We start from the raw sequence: 14,407 nt of genomic DNA, 5'->3' as shown, positions 1-14,407 counted from the left end.
ACAGGCACACATACAGACACACACACACACACATACAGACAGACAGGCACACATACATACAGACACACACACACATACACACACACAAGACACACATACATACAAAGACACATACATAAAAAAACAGACAGGCACACATACACACAGGCAGACACATACAGACACACACAAACACACAGACACACACACACACACACGATACACATACATACAAAGACATACATACATTGAGGTAATGGGACTGAAACATTGAATGTGTGCTGTTACACGTCTGCATAAAAGTAAGCATTTGTTTGGTTTATTTATGTGGAGTGTGCTCCTTCTTGTTAGAATTTTCAATTATTTTTTTTTACACCTGTATATCAGAGTACTAGACGACAAGATGCATTATAGGACTGGTATAAACATTTATTCAGGGCTGCTTTTTATTCCCAATCTGGCCCTGATAGGAGACTGGGGTATAATATCTGCCCCTGAGGCTGGGCTGAATAAGTAAATAATTAAGTAAATATAAAGTAGCGGGAAAAAAAAACATTTTGTCAGATAAATCCATTGAGTCTCCAAAAAATTTATACATTGAATAATGGCATTTAAGGAACAAAAGAAGCAACACATGGAAAATAAAAGACAGATTTAATAAAGTACTAAATATTCAACAAAAAGAAGTAACAAAAACAAGTAAAAGTGTCAGCGATCTGAGATGAGCCTAACTAGAGGCACTACTAGAAGAGGGCGAGATAAAATTTTTTCAAAAAATTATGTTTCTCTTTCCTTTTCTCTTTTTCTTTCCTTCTTCCGGTATAAAAAAAAATGCCAAAGGGGATCTTATAAATCTGATCCCTTCACACTTCATCATATTATAACCTAAATTATTGTGTAAGTGTTATTAACTCATTATTTCCTACTTTTTCCTTGTGCAAAGCTTGTTATTCTTAAACTTACCACTCTTTCCCTTGCCCTTAACTTTATTATTCTACTTATCTAGGTATGTGCCTTTCTGTGTTTTATAACTTTCTTTAAGTATAACTTTTTCTGTGTCTCTTAATTTGTTTCCTTCTTATTATTGTGAGAATAATTTTCCTTCTATTTGTGCATTAATTATTTTGTTGAATGCTTGCTTGACCAAATTTTGATAAGATCTATAATACTTTATTTTAATTTCTTTGTTTCCCCTTAAATTTCTAATTAACTCTCCCATGCCAGGCTCCCTTCGATCTATCTGTCATGGTGACCGCCTGCAACTCTGCCCGATATGTCCTGATCCTTCACACGGCACCAGGTCCTCATCTCCCTGTGCTCCAAGAGGCACCCTGGGTAGCGCCACAGCTTAGTTGGGACAAGTCCTTTCCTCCTGTTAGGCTCCCTCGATAGTTCCCTCAGCCGCGTTCCACAAGGACGCAGCCGAACATGCTATGTCATCTTGCTCCCAAGATCGATTACTCTCAGTACGCTTTTCCCACACATTACATGGGACCTATATCTGAGTAATGGGTTTTATTACTCGAGATACTGTATGGCGGTATTTGTCTTCCGCCATACACTACGCTTGTTTTAGGTTGATGCCATTGTTTTGGATCAAATTGTCTTATTTTTATGTAAATACTAATAAAGAAGGGTTTTTTGTTTTTCATATATTTATGGTAATACTTGGAGAGAGAGAGTCCCAAAATAAATTAAAAAAAACATAAATTAAGTTGATCTAAATAAATGCTCAGGTGATTAATACACCATGTAAAAGGTCTATAATTGTAGAATTTTTTATTAAAAAATCAGGTACAAATTTGTGCCCTGCAAGAAACTCATTGGCCAAACCCAAGGAAAATACAATAAATTCATCAAGATATTCCATTATTATAAGTGCAGTTTTAAAAAATGGGGAAAAATAAGAGGCGTCACATTTATCTTTGCAAAAATTGTTTCCTTAATTATTAAATATCAAGAATTAGATCCAGAAGGTCGATATATTATTTTAATGTAAAATAAATAACAAGTTATTCACAACATTAGCCAATATCTACGCATCAAATAAAGCTACAATACAATTTATATCAAAAGTGCTTAAAAAATAGAGCAGATCAAACAAGGGTTGGTACTAATTATGGGGGATTTCAATTGCGTAGTTGACCCAATAAAAGATAGAACGAGCCAGAATAATAGAAAAAATAGGAAAAAAGAGGAGAACAGACTGCAAAACTTACTGAACAATCATAATTCAAGAGATCTATGGAGAATACTTCATCCTACCGATTTAGATTACACATGTTATTCTAGAACATTTAACTCTTACTCCAGAATAGATTTTATCTTGGGAAACGTGACCATGCTATATCTTGTCAAAAAAATAGAGATACAGGATATAACATGGCCATAGCCCTATCATGCTGGAATACAAAGATAATTTTGATAATTTTCATAAAAAGTGGCGCATAAAAGATTTTATATTACAAAGCATCCAAACAATTAGAAGCATTACAAGCTAAATGGTACTTAAAAGGCAATAAACCAGAAACAATTATGTCCAACAAATTGAAAAAAGATAAAAATAAAAGAGCAATACATAAAATAAAAGATAAAGACACCTATCTAATGGCTCCAGAAAAAATAGGTGGAGCGTTTGAAAGATTTTACCAGAATCTATATAGTTTACCAGAAGAAACATTCGGTATGGAAAAAGAGATTGAGAATTTTTTTGAAAATTTGTCCATGCCAAAAATCCTACCCGACCAATTAAGGCTGATAAATCAGCCCATAACAGAAGTAGAGGTTAGTAAATCTATAGATAAACTTAAAACAAAGACTGCTGCAGGCCCAGATGGCTTTACAAATACATTTTACAAACTAATTAAATATCAACTGAAAGGGAACTCACTAATATTTGTAACTATATAATGGAAACATGAGACTGTCCTGTAGAGCTGTTGAGAGCAAACATTGTGCACATCCCAAAATCAGATAAAGACTTGGAACATATTGGCAATTATAGACCTATATCATTAATTAATACAAATATTAAAATATTATCTTCTATTCTTGCTGACAGATTAAAAATAGTAATACCACAACTAATCAATAATACCAAGTTGGATTCATACCAGGGAGGTCCTCAATTAACAACCTTAGAAAAATAATAAACATATTAGAAGAAGCAGAGAACAATGGAACCCTTCTAATGCTTCTGTCAATAGACGCAGAGAAAGCGCTTGACAGGGTTGGATGGGGTTTCATGTTCGCCACTTTAAACCAGTTTGGAATCACTGGATCAATTTCACAAGCCATGTCCACTCTCTACAGCTCTCCATCAGCTAAGGTAACAGGCTCAGGATTCACATCACAAAACATTAACATCAAAAATGGGACTAGACAAGGGTGCCCTCTTTCCCCTTTACAGTACATAATGGTGCTAGAACCCTTAGCGATTTTAATTAGACAAAACAAAAAAATCAAAGGATTCACAAATTTGCTAGGACAAACTAAATTAAATATTTACGCAGATGATGTCTTACTAACATTAGAAGAACCAAACATCTCAGTCCCAGAACTACTGAAGGACATAAACAACTATTCTAAAGTTGCAGGGTACAAAATAAACTTGGAGAAATGTACATTTATAGCTAAAAATATGAACAAAAGGATAATTGCATTTCTTGTACAAGATACCGGGCTCCCCGAAAACAGCAACAGGCTAAAATATTTGGGTATCATATAACTTCAGACCTAAAAGATTTAATAGAAGCTAATTTCCTACCCCTACTAAAACAAACTAATAAAAACTTAAGGGATTGGAAAGGCATGAGCTTTTCATGGTCGGGTAGGATTAACATCCTAAAAGCATATCTTTGGCTAAAATGGCTCTACTTGTGGAGAATGATTCCTATTAACTTCCCAGAAAACTGTCTATTCTTACTACACTCCTCCTTTTTTAAATTCATTTGGGGAGGGGGGGGGGTAGGAAACCAAGAGTCAAAATTAAAGTTTTGGCCAGACCAAAGTAGGACGGAGGCTTGGGGTGCCCAGAAGTTTTGCAATGCAATCAGGCTAGTAGACTTTTTCATATAATGCTCACACAAAGCAGTGCGGCAACTCAAGAAATATGGTATAAAATGGAAAAAGCGAAAACTGGGGTTGGAAATCTATCCTCATTATTTTTTGTTGTAGAAGTAAATAAAAAATGTATTAGAGAGGCACAAACTAATTCCCAGATGCTCAAAGAGTTAACGAGATGGTTGGATAAATTTACAAACAACAAAGGACTCAGAAATAAAATAATAGATGCACTCCCCTTCTCAAGTATTTCAGATATTTTAGAAAATATAAAAACAGACACTTGGACGTCAGGGGGGGGGGGGGGGATAAGGGAATTTAAAAATATAGTAGTGGAACATAATCTCAAACTCTTCAATCAAATTATGAAGGAATTTAACATTCCCCCCAGTGAAACGTTGAATTATCTGCGGTTCAAAAAGCTTCCTAGCAGAATACCTCTACAAAAACAAGGTGGAGAATACCATAAATCTTATACACCTATTTGAACTAAAGAATTATAAAAATCTACTGGCATAATGTTCTAAAGTTGTATATAGACAGAGACATGATAAACCGATAGCACTGATTAATTAATGGGAAAAAGAACTACAAGTACATATAGAAGAAGAATAGATAAACTCTTTAAATAAACTAAATAAAAATATACACTGCTTAAACTATCAAATAGATGGTACCTAACGCCGAAACGCTTAAAGAAAATCTTCTGAGAGTTATCAGACAGATGCTGGAAATGTAATATTGATGAAGGTAATATGATCCATATCTGGTGGCAGTGCACACTCAAAAAACTTTTGGAAAGAATTAATTAAGATAATATATCAAATAACGGAGATGAATTTACCTCTTAAGCCTGAAGTGGCTCTACTAAACATGCACTGGGCAAATATGACAAAAAGAACAACAATGTTAATATTACACATAATTAAGGCAGCTTAATTACTTTTAGCACGAAATTGGAAAACAGTGACAATTCCATGCACCAATGAACTAATAAAACAAGTTTAAATGAAAATAAAGAACCAAGGGGAGCCTCGGAGGTTGAGAGTTTAGCCCTCACGAGTCTGCCCTCTAGAGTAAGGAGAGGAACCCATAAATAAGATAAAAATCAAACATAACTTTTAATAAGTTTACTAAAATCCCAACAAATGTGGGAAAAATCCAATAATTGCAAATCCTAATAAGTGCTAGCTTACGTGGATACAGGAACCTGAGCATAAAGGTTGCTGAAAACGAAGGATGGAGGAAGGGGAAAGGGAGACAAAAGTAAATAAATAGATAAATAGAACTATCTGCAAATGGTAGGTAACGGGTTAATGAGGGAAGGTAGGAGTAAAGGGAGGACTGATATCTGGTCCCAAAGCTGTACCCTAGTGTGCCTTCGAGGGCACCCCTTAAAATGTCTAATACTCAAAAGCCTCCCAAGTTCCCAAAATACAAATCGAAACTTAAAGCAAAGCTCTAATTCCACTAACCCCCAGCAACACAAAAAAGAAAAATGAATGTAATGAAAAATTATTGATCCAATTATAAGACCATAGCGTGGTGGCTTGTCCTAGTCCGAAGAAATAACTGCAGCATCATCCCCAATCTAAATGCCTAACCACTGCTAACAAAGTCCCGACGTGCGTTTCGCCAAGTGCTGGCTCTTCCAGGGGAACAATGTTAATATTACACATAATTACGGCAGCTAAATTACTTTTCGCACTAAGTTGGAAAACAGTGACAATTCCATGCACCAATGAACTAATAAAACAAGTTACATGGCAAGCAAGAATGGAAAGGGGTATTCTGGTGAATTTAGGAAATAGATACAAGCAAATAGAAGATTGGGATACATGGATAAACAAATTGGATAATATATTAGGTTTTCTTTGCTCTACGTAGTGACCTTTCTTTTTTTTTTTTTGAAGGGAAATATTAGACAAGATGAAGGGAGAAGAAAAGAAAAGAACACAACCCCAAACCAGGCAGATAAACAGAATAATAAAACATCGCAACTATATAAGATATAAGAGACTCTCTATTTCTCCAAGACCAGATGAGTAAAGCAGACAGACAAAAATTATATGTACAGTGGGACCTCGGTTTACAAACGCCTCGGTTAAGATAATTTTCGGTTTACAAACGAAAATCCATTGAAAATAATGCCTCGGTTTACAATTTTATTTCGTAATACAAAGCACATTTCCCAAGGATGCATTGCACCTGGGAGGTTTATAGCACCGCCCCCTGCATGCTGGAGCCTGTGGGTAGCACGTGGTGTCGAGTGTGGAGGTGTTGGAGCGGCTTTTGCATCGAGTTTTGGAGCCATTCTGGAAATAGTTTTCAGCTGTTTTGGGACTTCTGGATGAGTTTCTCAAGCTGTGGAAAGGTAGGGAGCTGAGCTTTGTTATTTGCATGCCTTTTATTGTGTGTTCTGCATTGTGGGTTGGTTTCCATGCCATTTTGAAATTTTTCTGACCTCCAGAACGGATTAATTGGTTTTTAATGCATTCCTATGGGACACCGCGTTTTGGTTTACAAATTGTTCCCAATAAGAAACGTCCCAGAGAACGCATTAGATTCGTAAACCGAGGTCCCACTGTACTAAGAATTAATAGAGAGATGGGGGGGAATCCGGGTGGGAGGGATTAGTAATATCAATAGATTTGCAAGATATATTGATGATGACATTGTTTCAAGGCCTGAATTGCATAAGCATTATCAAACGTATGCAGGGACGGTACTTGTCTGAAATTAAAAAAGTGTCTCTGGAGTTTTGTTTTAAAACATTGCCAGCTTGTCTTTGACACTAAAGGGTTTGCTTTACCCCTTAAGGACCAAACTTCTGGAATAAAAGGGAATCTTGACATGTCACACATGTCATGTGTCCTTAAGGGGTTAAAGGAACAGTCCATTTAATTATTATTATTATTATTTTTAACAATTAAGTAAATACACCCCCAAAGAAAACATGCATATATTTTTTTATGCATGTTTTCGTTTATGGGTACATGATAAAAACAGCATGCAAAAACTAACAACCTGTAGTCTGCAGCTTTTGCAAGCTCCCCTTCCCCAGCAAAGATTCTCATTCTATGCAGGGGAGTATTCCAACCAGAGAATTTTCATTTCATTGTAATAGAGCGGAGGAAGGTCAGCATGCTCTAGCACTGCCTACCCACATGTATTGAAATCAGCACTTTTATATACTGTCACGAAAATGACAGACTCCAGACAAATAATGTCTTTCAGCAAGGTGAAATATTTTATGCGTGTGGAGAATTTCTTTAAAAGGAAAGTAATGGTTTACTCCCAAAAACAGGATGTGTGCGCATTTGTCCATAGGCAAGAGATCGCGGTGTGATCAGAAAGGAAAAAGATTGTTTTTGTAATCGGTAAGATATAATTGCCACATCCCAACCAGACATGTTTGTCAAACACCCAGGTAATTATAGGACATGCCGTAAAACAAGGTGTGCCTTTCTCTCAAAGGCATTTAATCATTTATGTAATCATTATTGCTAATTCCTCTTGTTCGTCTACTTTCTGTGTTTATTAAATTGTTAGACTATTATTGATTTTTTTTTTTAAAACAATTACAAAACTTCACTTTGTGTTCTCAACCCAGCTACAAAATGATTAATAAGTTTAAAGGAACACTATAGTGTCAGGAATACAAACGTGTATTCCTGGCACTATAGTTCTAATACTGCCGTCTAGCCTCCCAGTCCCTCTGTCAGCAAGGTAAAAAGTGATTTTACTTACCTTTTTCCAGCGCTGCACGGGTCTCCTCATGGCTGGCTCCGCCCCCTTGCCTGAGGTCATCAAATTTGATAATCTCTAAGGTGTCCCTAGGCTGTAATGTGAACATTGCATTTTCTCTGAAAAGGCAGTGTTTACAGTAAAAAGCCTGCAAGGACAGGCAGTAGACACCAGAACAACTACTTTACTTCTAGAAGTATTATTATTATTAATATAAATTTAAACATGTAGCAAAACGCGCAACCGTTAGGCGAACTAGGCATTCGCCTAGGGTGCCAGCCTGCTGGGGTAACCACTGGCATATTTACCGGTGGGCTCCCCCTGTCTTGGGCAGCAGCACTGGGCGAGCTGCTCTTGAGCCATTGCCGACTAAAGAGTGATGATTTACCCCAATAATGATCTTTGGGTAATTGTTTCCACAGCCTACATTATCAGAGAAAATACACAGGGCACTCATGTGCATGTAAGAAACTGCTCATCTAATAATGTGTTATTTCAAAGCATTTTTGGATACACCCCCCACCACCAAGGTGAAACGTTTACTCGTATTGTGGTGTCTGGGAGGGCAATGTACCCCCTACTCTTTGGAGCCATGTCTCTTCAGCTACATTTTCACCTGCCAGAACCCATGTCAGTGGGCACAGGTAGCTACCAGAGGCACAATATAATTACCATAGGCACAATATAATTAAAAGCACATAAAACTATTCTGCAGTTTGTAATTAGAATGTGGCAGTTTGATAATAGCATCATACTAATTAGAATAGTGATTGCATATACAAACCAGTCCCAGGATGTTAAAGGCTTTAGAGCCCTATTGCTCTGGGTAATTTGCTTTACAAATGTTGACATTAAATGCAGTTAAAGAGCAAATATGATTATAGCAATTTTATGATTGAGCTAAATTGAAGGAAAGCGTGCATCTTTATTATAGTACCATTATAAAAATAGCTTAGCGTTACAAAGGAATTATAGTTGGAGATACCTGCCTTCAAGACGATCTGGACTGGAGCACACTTCAATCTCAATTAAGCTACACCGTATAGAACAATAGGAATTGGATACACATTGGAACAAGAGTCAGAATGTTTGAACATGAAGAAAAGAGAAGGGGCGGATTGTGTAGACTGTAGTGACAATGATCACTAATCACCAGTAGCCATCTGAGCCATTCCAGCTTACATAGACAATATAAGGAAGACAGTTGCATGAGCTCCCTCCTGTGGCTATCCCGCAGACTGACAAAAATAAAATAAAAAAAATAGAACAAAGGAACTAAAATGCAGAAATTGGACTGGGATTGGTGTTGAACCTATGTCAATGCTTTCAAAGTCTAATTATCTGACTGCTATATGCCAAGGCACATACACCAGCCACTGCACCATGCAGCAACATGAGAATTGAAGTATGCAACTGAATACAGTGAGGACCATTCATCCCATGACCGCTGATGCAGATTACCAGTTGACTGCTCATTTAACGTATGCTGTGATATTGGACTGGTATCGAATGGGTGCTGTGTGAAACGTGGCAAGTTGTTGTCCCAGTCATCCCTCGTGTAACTTGCTATTCATTTTGCACAAATAGAAACATTCCACTAGACCGCAATTTGTAGAAGATGCTATTTATTCAGCATTATAAACTAGTGATTCAACTGAAAATTAAACATATGTCAATAGACTTTGTAGCCCAACCCATCTATAAAAAAAAAAAAAAAAATTAGGTCCAGGCACTCAGGATTGCTGCAGGAAGCAGGTTTATTGGAACAAAAAGTGCAACGTTTTGACCTACACAGAGGCCTTTATAAAGCTTGATACAGATCTCTGTGTAGGCCGAAACATTGCACTTTTTGTTCCAATCCTGAGTGCCCGAACCTAATTTATTTTATCTACTAAACTGGATTTTGCCAACCCTAGCCCTTATAAGCACCTGGACTCCTAAGTGTTAGTGCGGTATCCTCCGTTTGTGAATTACAATCCATCTAATAATGCCTTCATTTCACAAAAATTATCTTGATACATTGGAAAGGCTCTGTCACTTTCTGGGACTTTGCACATTTTGCACAGACTTCTGAAGTTGACATGCCCAGTTGATGTGTAGTGGCCTAGGGGGGAATCAAATGGAAGATCTAGCTTTTTCTCATGGGAGTTGCCATCATCCTTATAGGGACCTTCTTCAGCTTCTGGTGAACAAAATAAATTTCTATGGAAGATCGATTCCCTAATCCAACAAGTCTACAGGATCCATAGAATTATTTGCACAACACACTTCAAAATGCTTTTTCCCACAGGTGTAGTTGGAGGCGCTGCTGGCAACTCACCAAAGTTGATAGCAGACACTGTGTAGTCGGCAATGGGACAGGTCCTCAAAAGCTGATAAAAACCAAAGTAACCCCTAAAACAACACTATAGGGTCAGGAACACAACTATGTTTTCCTGACCCTATAGTGTTAAAACTACCATTTAGTTGGCTTGCCCCCGCTTTCCCCCCCTAAAAGATAATAAAATCTTATTTCCAGCACCACTCAGCGCTAGCCCCACACCGGACCCACCTCCTTGCCTGACATCATTACAATTGATTATTAAAGCATTGGATTGGCATGATATCGGCATTGAATAAATGCATCTCTATGAGGAAAGTTCAGCATGGAGACGCTGAATGGCAGTACTCCACACTGTGCAGCACTGCCCCAGGAAGCACCTCTGGTAGCCATACGAGGATTGGCCAGTGGAGGTGTCCCTAGGGGGCAATGTAGACACTGCCTTTTCTCTGAAACGGCAGTGTTTACATAAAAAGCCTACAGGGACTGTCTATGCTCACCAGAACAACTGCATTAAGCTTTAGTTGTTCTGGTGACTATAGTAAATGTTTCTCTATATTTTGATTATGTTGGGATTATATTGATATTTTAACACAGCGAATATGAGTATTTCACAAAGATGTTATCTTCATAAATACTCAAAAGGGACAGAGCCCCTTTAAGAACATTCATAGCCTCCTCATCTCCATGTTGTCTAGGTAAATGATTTACAGACAAGTTCTCAAGAAGAACCAATGATCCAGAATCATAAGATCACCCAATAATGTATCAAAGGGATATGAATAAAGCCAGTCATTGATAAAGAATGGTTATAGAATTGGTTTTGGATGCATAATAGCATAATTACAAGGCGCAGCTGAGATACATAAATGCGTATTACTTTTTTTTTTACTTTAACCCCTTAAGGACCAAACTTCTGGAATAAAAGGGAATCATGACATGTCACACATGTCATGTGTCCTTAAGGGGTTAAATCTGTCTCATAAACAACACAGAGTGATTTTCTAGTCCCTTCCAATTGTATATCTCAAGGTTTCCGTTCTTCTTCTACAGCCTTCTGCTCTCGTACCCAAATCCCGGCCTGCATTTACTTCAGTGAATCAGGTGAATATTCTTAATTCGAGGATTCTGTTAGCCAGCTCTTTATCTAACGTCTCTAGAGCAGGCCCTCCGGATGTTGCTGAACTACAACTCCCATTTTTTTTTAATATATATTTTTTTAACATATACTTAATTTGATAAAAGGATTATTATAGCAAAATATGTTTGAGGTGATAGTTTTCATTCAATGCTCACTTGATGCACACAATACCTTACATATTGACCCTAAAGAAAATTTGGTGACCCAATAATTTACAAAAGAATGCACATAATAATAAAAATACAAAAAATCTAAAAAGGAATAAATAAAATAAAAAAAGATGGATAAAAACAGTCTTAAATGTTGAACATTTAATAAAACCAATACAAAAGTATTATAAATAAATATGTTGACTACAGTTAAACTGTAAATACTGGCTGCATGAACAGGCAGGGACATGTCTGAAAAAAAAAAAAAAATCTAACTATGATTATGATAGATGAGAAGAATTTAATTCCTAAATTCATGACAGTGACTCATTCAATTAGTGTGTAGAATAGATTATTAACTGCAGATCAGGGATAATAGCTCCACCTGCTGTAAAAAGGATGGAAGTTTCACAGCAAAGGTGACATGCATAAAAAGAAAGGTTTTCTAATCTAATGTTGATTCGTATCTATTTTATTTTTTTTACTTTTAATTATTATTTAGATTGTCAAATATTAGTTACTTTTTTTTTTAGGTGGCAGATTTACATGCAACCCACATTACTTGTATTAACTAACAGCTAATAAACTAATCTGAGTATGTTTTAATTCCTCTTATCAGCCACAACATTGAAAACTAGGTCCCCCTCATGCTGCCAAAAAAGCTATGATGCATTGAGGCATGGGCTCCGCAAGACCTCTGTACGTCTCCCAGACATCCCAAGTCTCCCGGGGGTTCAGGGAGACTTCCGTATTTTGAATGCTGCTCCCTGACACCCGCAAATCATATATCCTATCCTTTAAATCACACACACAATCTGACAGTGTATATCAGAATGTATCAGAATGTGTGTGTGATTTTCAGGATATTGTACATCACCCCCACCACCCCCCCTCTCCCCCCCTCACTCTCTAAACAGGGGCCCAGTTAGGTGTCGCAGAGAAAGCAAGCCACCCTCCTGGACAAAAAGGTAAACTAACAGGAAGGCGGCTGCAAATATATAAAGTATGACATGTATGTAAGTTTTTCAGATTGTGTTTGTATGTTTCTGTGTGTGTGTGTATCTGAGTGAATGTGCCAGTGTGTGTTGCAATTTGTGTGTGTGTATGAGCCAGTGAGTGTAGCTGTGTGTCAAGGTGTTCATATATGTTTGGCTGCTGTCAGAGCCGTCTATAATATTAATCGGACCCTGGGTAAATCATTTTCTTGGGTCTTCTGTGCCCCACCCACCCCCCACCTGCCCCTACTCGCTGGCGTTCAATCACACATTTCACCATGGCACAGTTGGGGAACTAAAGTAGAGAGGTGCAAGACATACTTACACAAACATATACACTGACAGACATACTGATACATACACACAAACATACTGACATACATATAATCACTGACAGATATATTGACACACACACACACACTGACAGACATGCTGACACACACGCTAATAGACATACTGACACATACACACACACTGACAGAAATATTGACACACACAGAAACATCCACTGCTTGACTTACACACAAACTGACAGACATACTGACAAACACAGACACATAATTGACAGACATACTGACACACACACTGACAGAAATACTAACACACACAGACACTGATAGACATACTGACACACATTCACAATCACACATGCACAATTTACACTTTTAGCCTACCTCCCGTTTCCAACTTTGAAGGGTGCCTTTCCCGGTGTCCTGAGTGGTGGCTGAGGCTGTTGTGAGTTAGGGGCTGGCTCTCCTGGATCTCTCCTGTGCAGCTCTATGTTTTCACTGGGAGGAAGTGACACTTGGCCGTCACTTCCTCCCAGTGCTGCCGAACAGCATGGGGCAGGTCGCGCGGTTAAAGGGATACACTGCGCAACCGGGCTCCTGCTTACAAAGGCCCACTAGGTGGCCGTTAGTGCATTGGTCACCCAGTAGGCCTTCTTAGTGTGCAGGCCCCCGGGGGCACATGGGGGGAAAAAAAAAATAGTAGAGGGCAGCAGGGCCCACGGGGCTCCCCTGAGTAACTGGGCCCAAGGCAGCTGCCCCGTTTGCCCCGCGTTAAAGACGGCCCTGGTTGCTGTGTGAGGGAAGACTGGTGCAGGCGCAGCCACCTCCCTGAAATACATTTTTGCATGCAGGGAAGTCTGGTGTCCTGTGGTATGTGCCACCAAGACATTAGCAGTAGATTCTTTAAGTCCTGCAAGTTGTGAGGTGCCTCCATGGATTAAATTTGTTGTTCCAGCACATCCCACGCATGACTAATCAGATTGAGATCTGGGGAATCTGGAGGCCAAGAGAACACCTTGAACTCTTTATTATATTCGTCAAACCATTCCTGAACATTTTTTGCAGTGTGGCAGGGTGCATTATCCTGCTGGAACACCACTGCCATGAATGGGTTTACGTGGTCTGCCACAATCTTTAGGTAGGAGGTACGTGTAAAAGTAATATCCACATGAATGTCAGGACCTAAGGTTTCCAGCAAAACATTACCCAGAGCATAACAAGTCATACATCACAAACTGCGATGCACTGTGTGTTCTGACATGTTTCTCTCATGGCTAGCATTTTCTCCCCACATGCACCAATGAGCCTTGGGTGCCCATGTCCCTGACGCCAGTTCACCCGTTGTCCTTCCTTGCACCACTTTTGGTAGGTACTAACCATTGTATATGGGAACATCCCACAAGACTTGCCGTTTTGGCGATGCTCTGACCCAGTCGTCTAGCCATCACAATTTGGCCCTTGTCAAAGTCACTCAGATCTTCTTGCTTGCTCATTTTTCCTGCTTCCATCTTGTGAAGTTCAAGAACTGACTGCTCACTTGCTGCCTAATACATCCCACCCCTTGCTAGGTGCCAACATGCTTTTTCTTGCGGCTACTATAACTTTATTCCTAGATTGTGAGATGACCTGAGAATATTCTGGTTTATTATCCGGTTCCACAAGTTCAGGTTATTCATCTCCTAAAACTGTTACCCAAAGGATTCAATTTAAAATAATTAGAATTG

This window comes from Pelobates fuscus, chromosome 8, assembly GCF_036172605.1.
Source record: "Pelobates fuscus isolate aPelFus1 chromosome 8, aPelFus1.pri, whole genome shotgun sequence".
Taxonomy (NCBI): domain Eukaryota; kingdom Metazoa; phylum Chordata; class Amphibia; order Anura; family Pelobatidae; genus Pelobates; species Pelobates fuscus.
Note: the sequence above shows the minus strand (reverse complement) of the source record.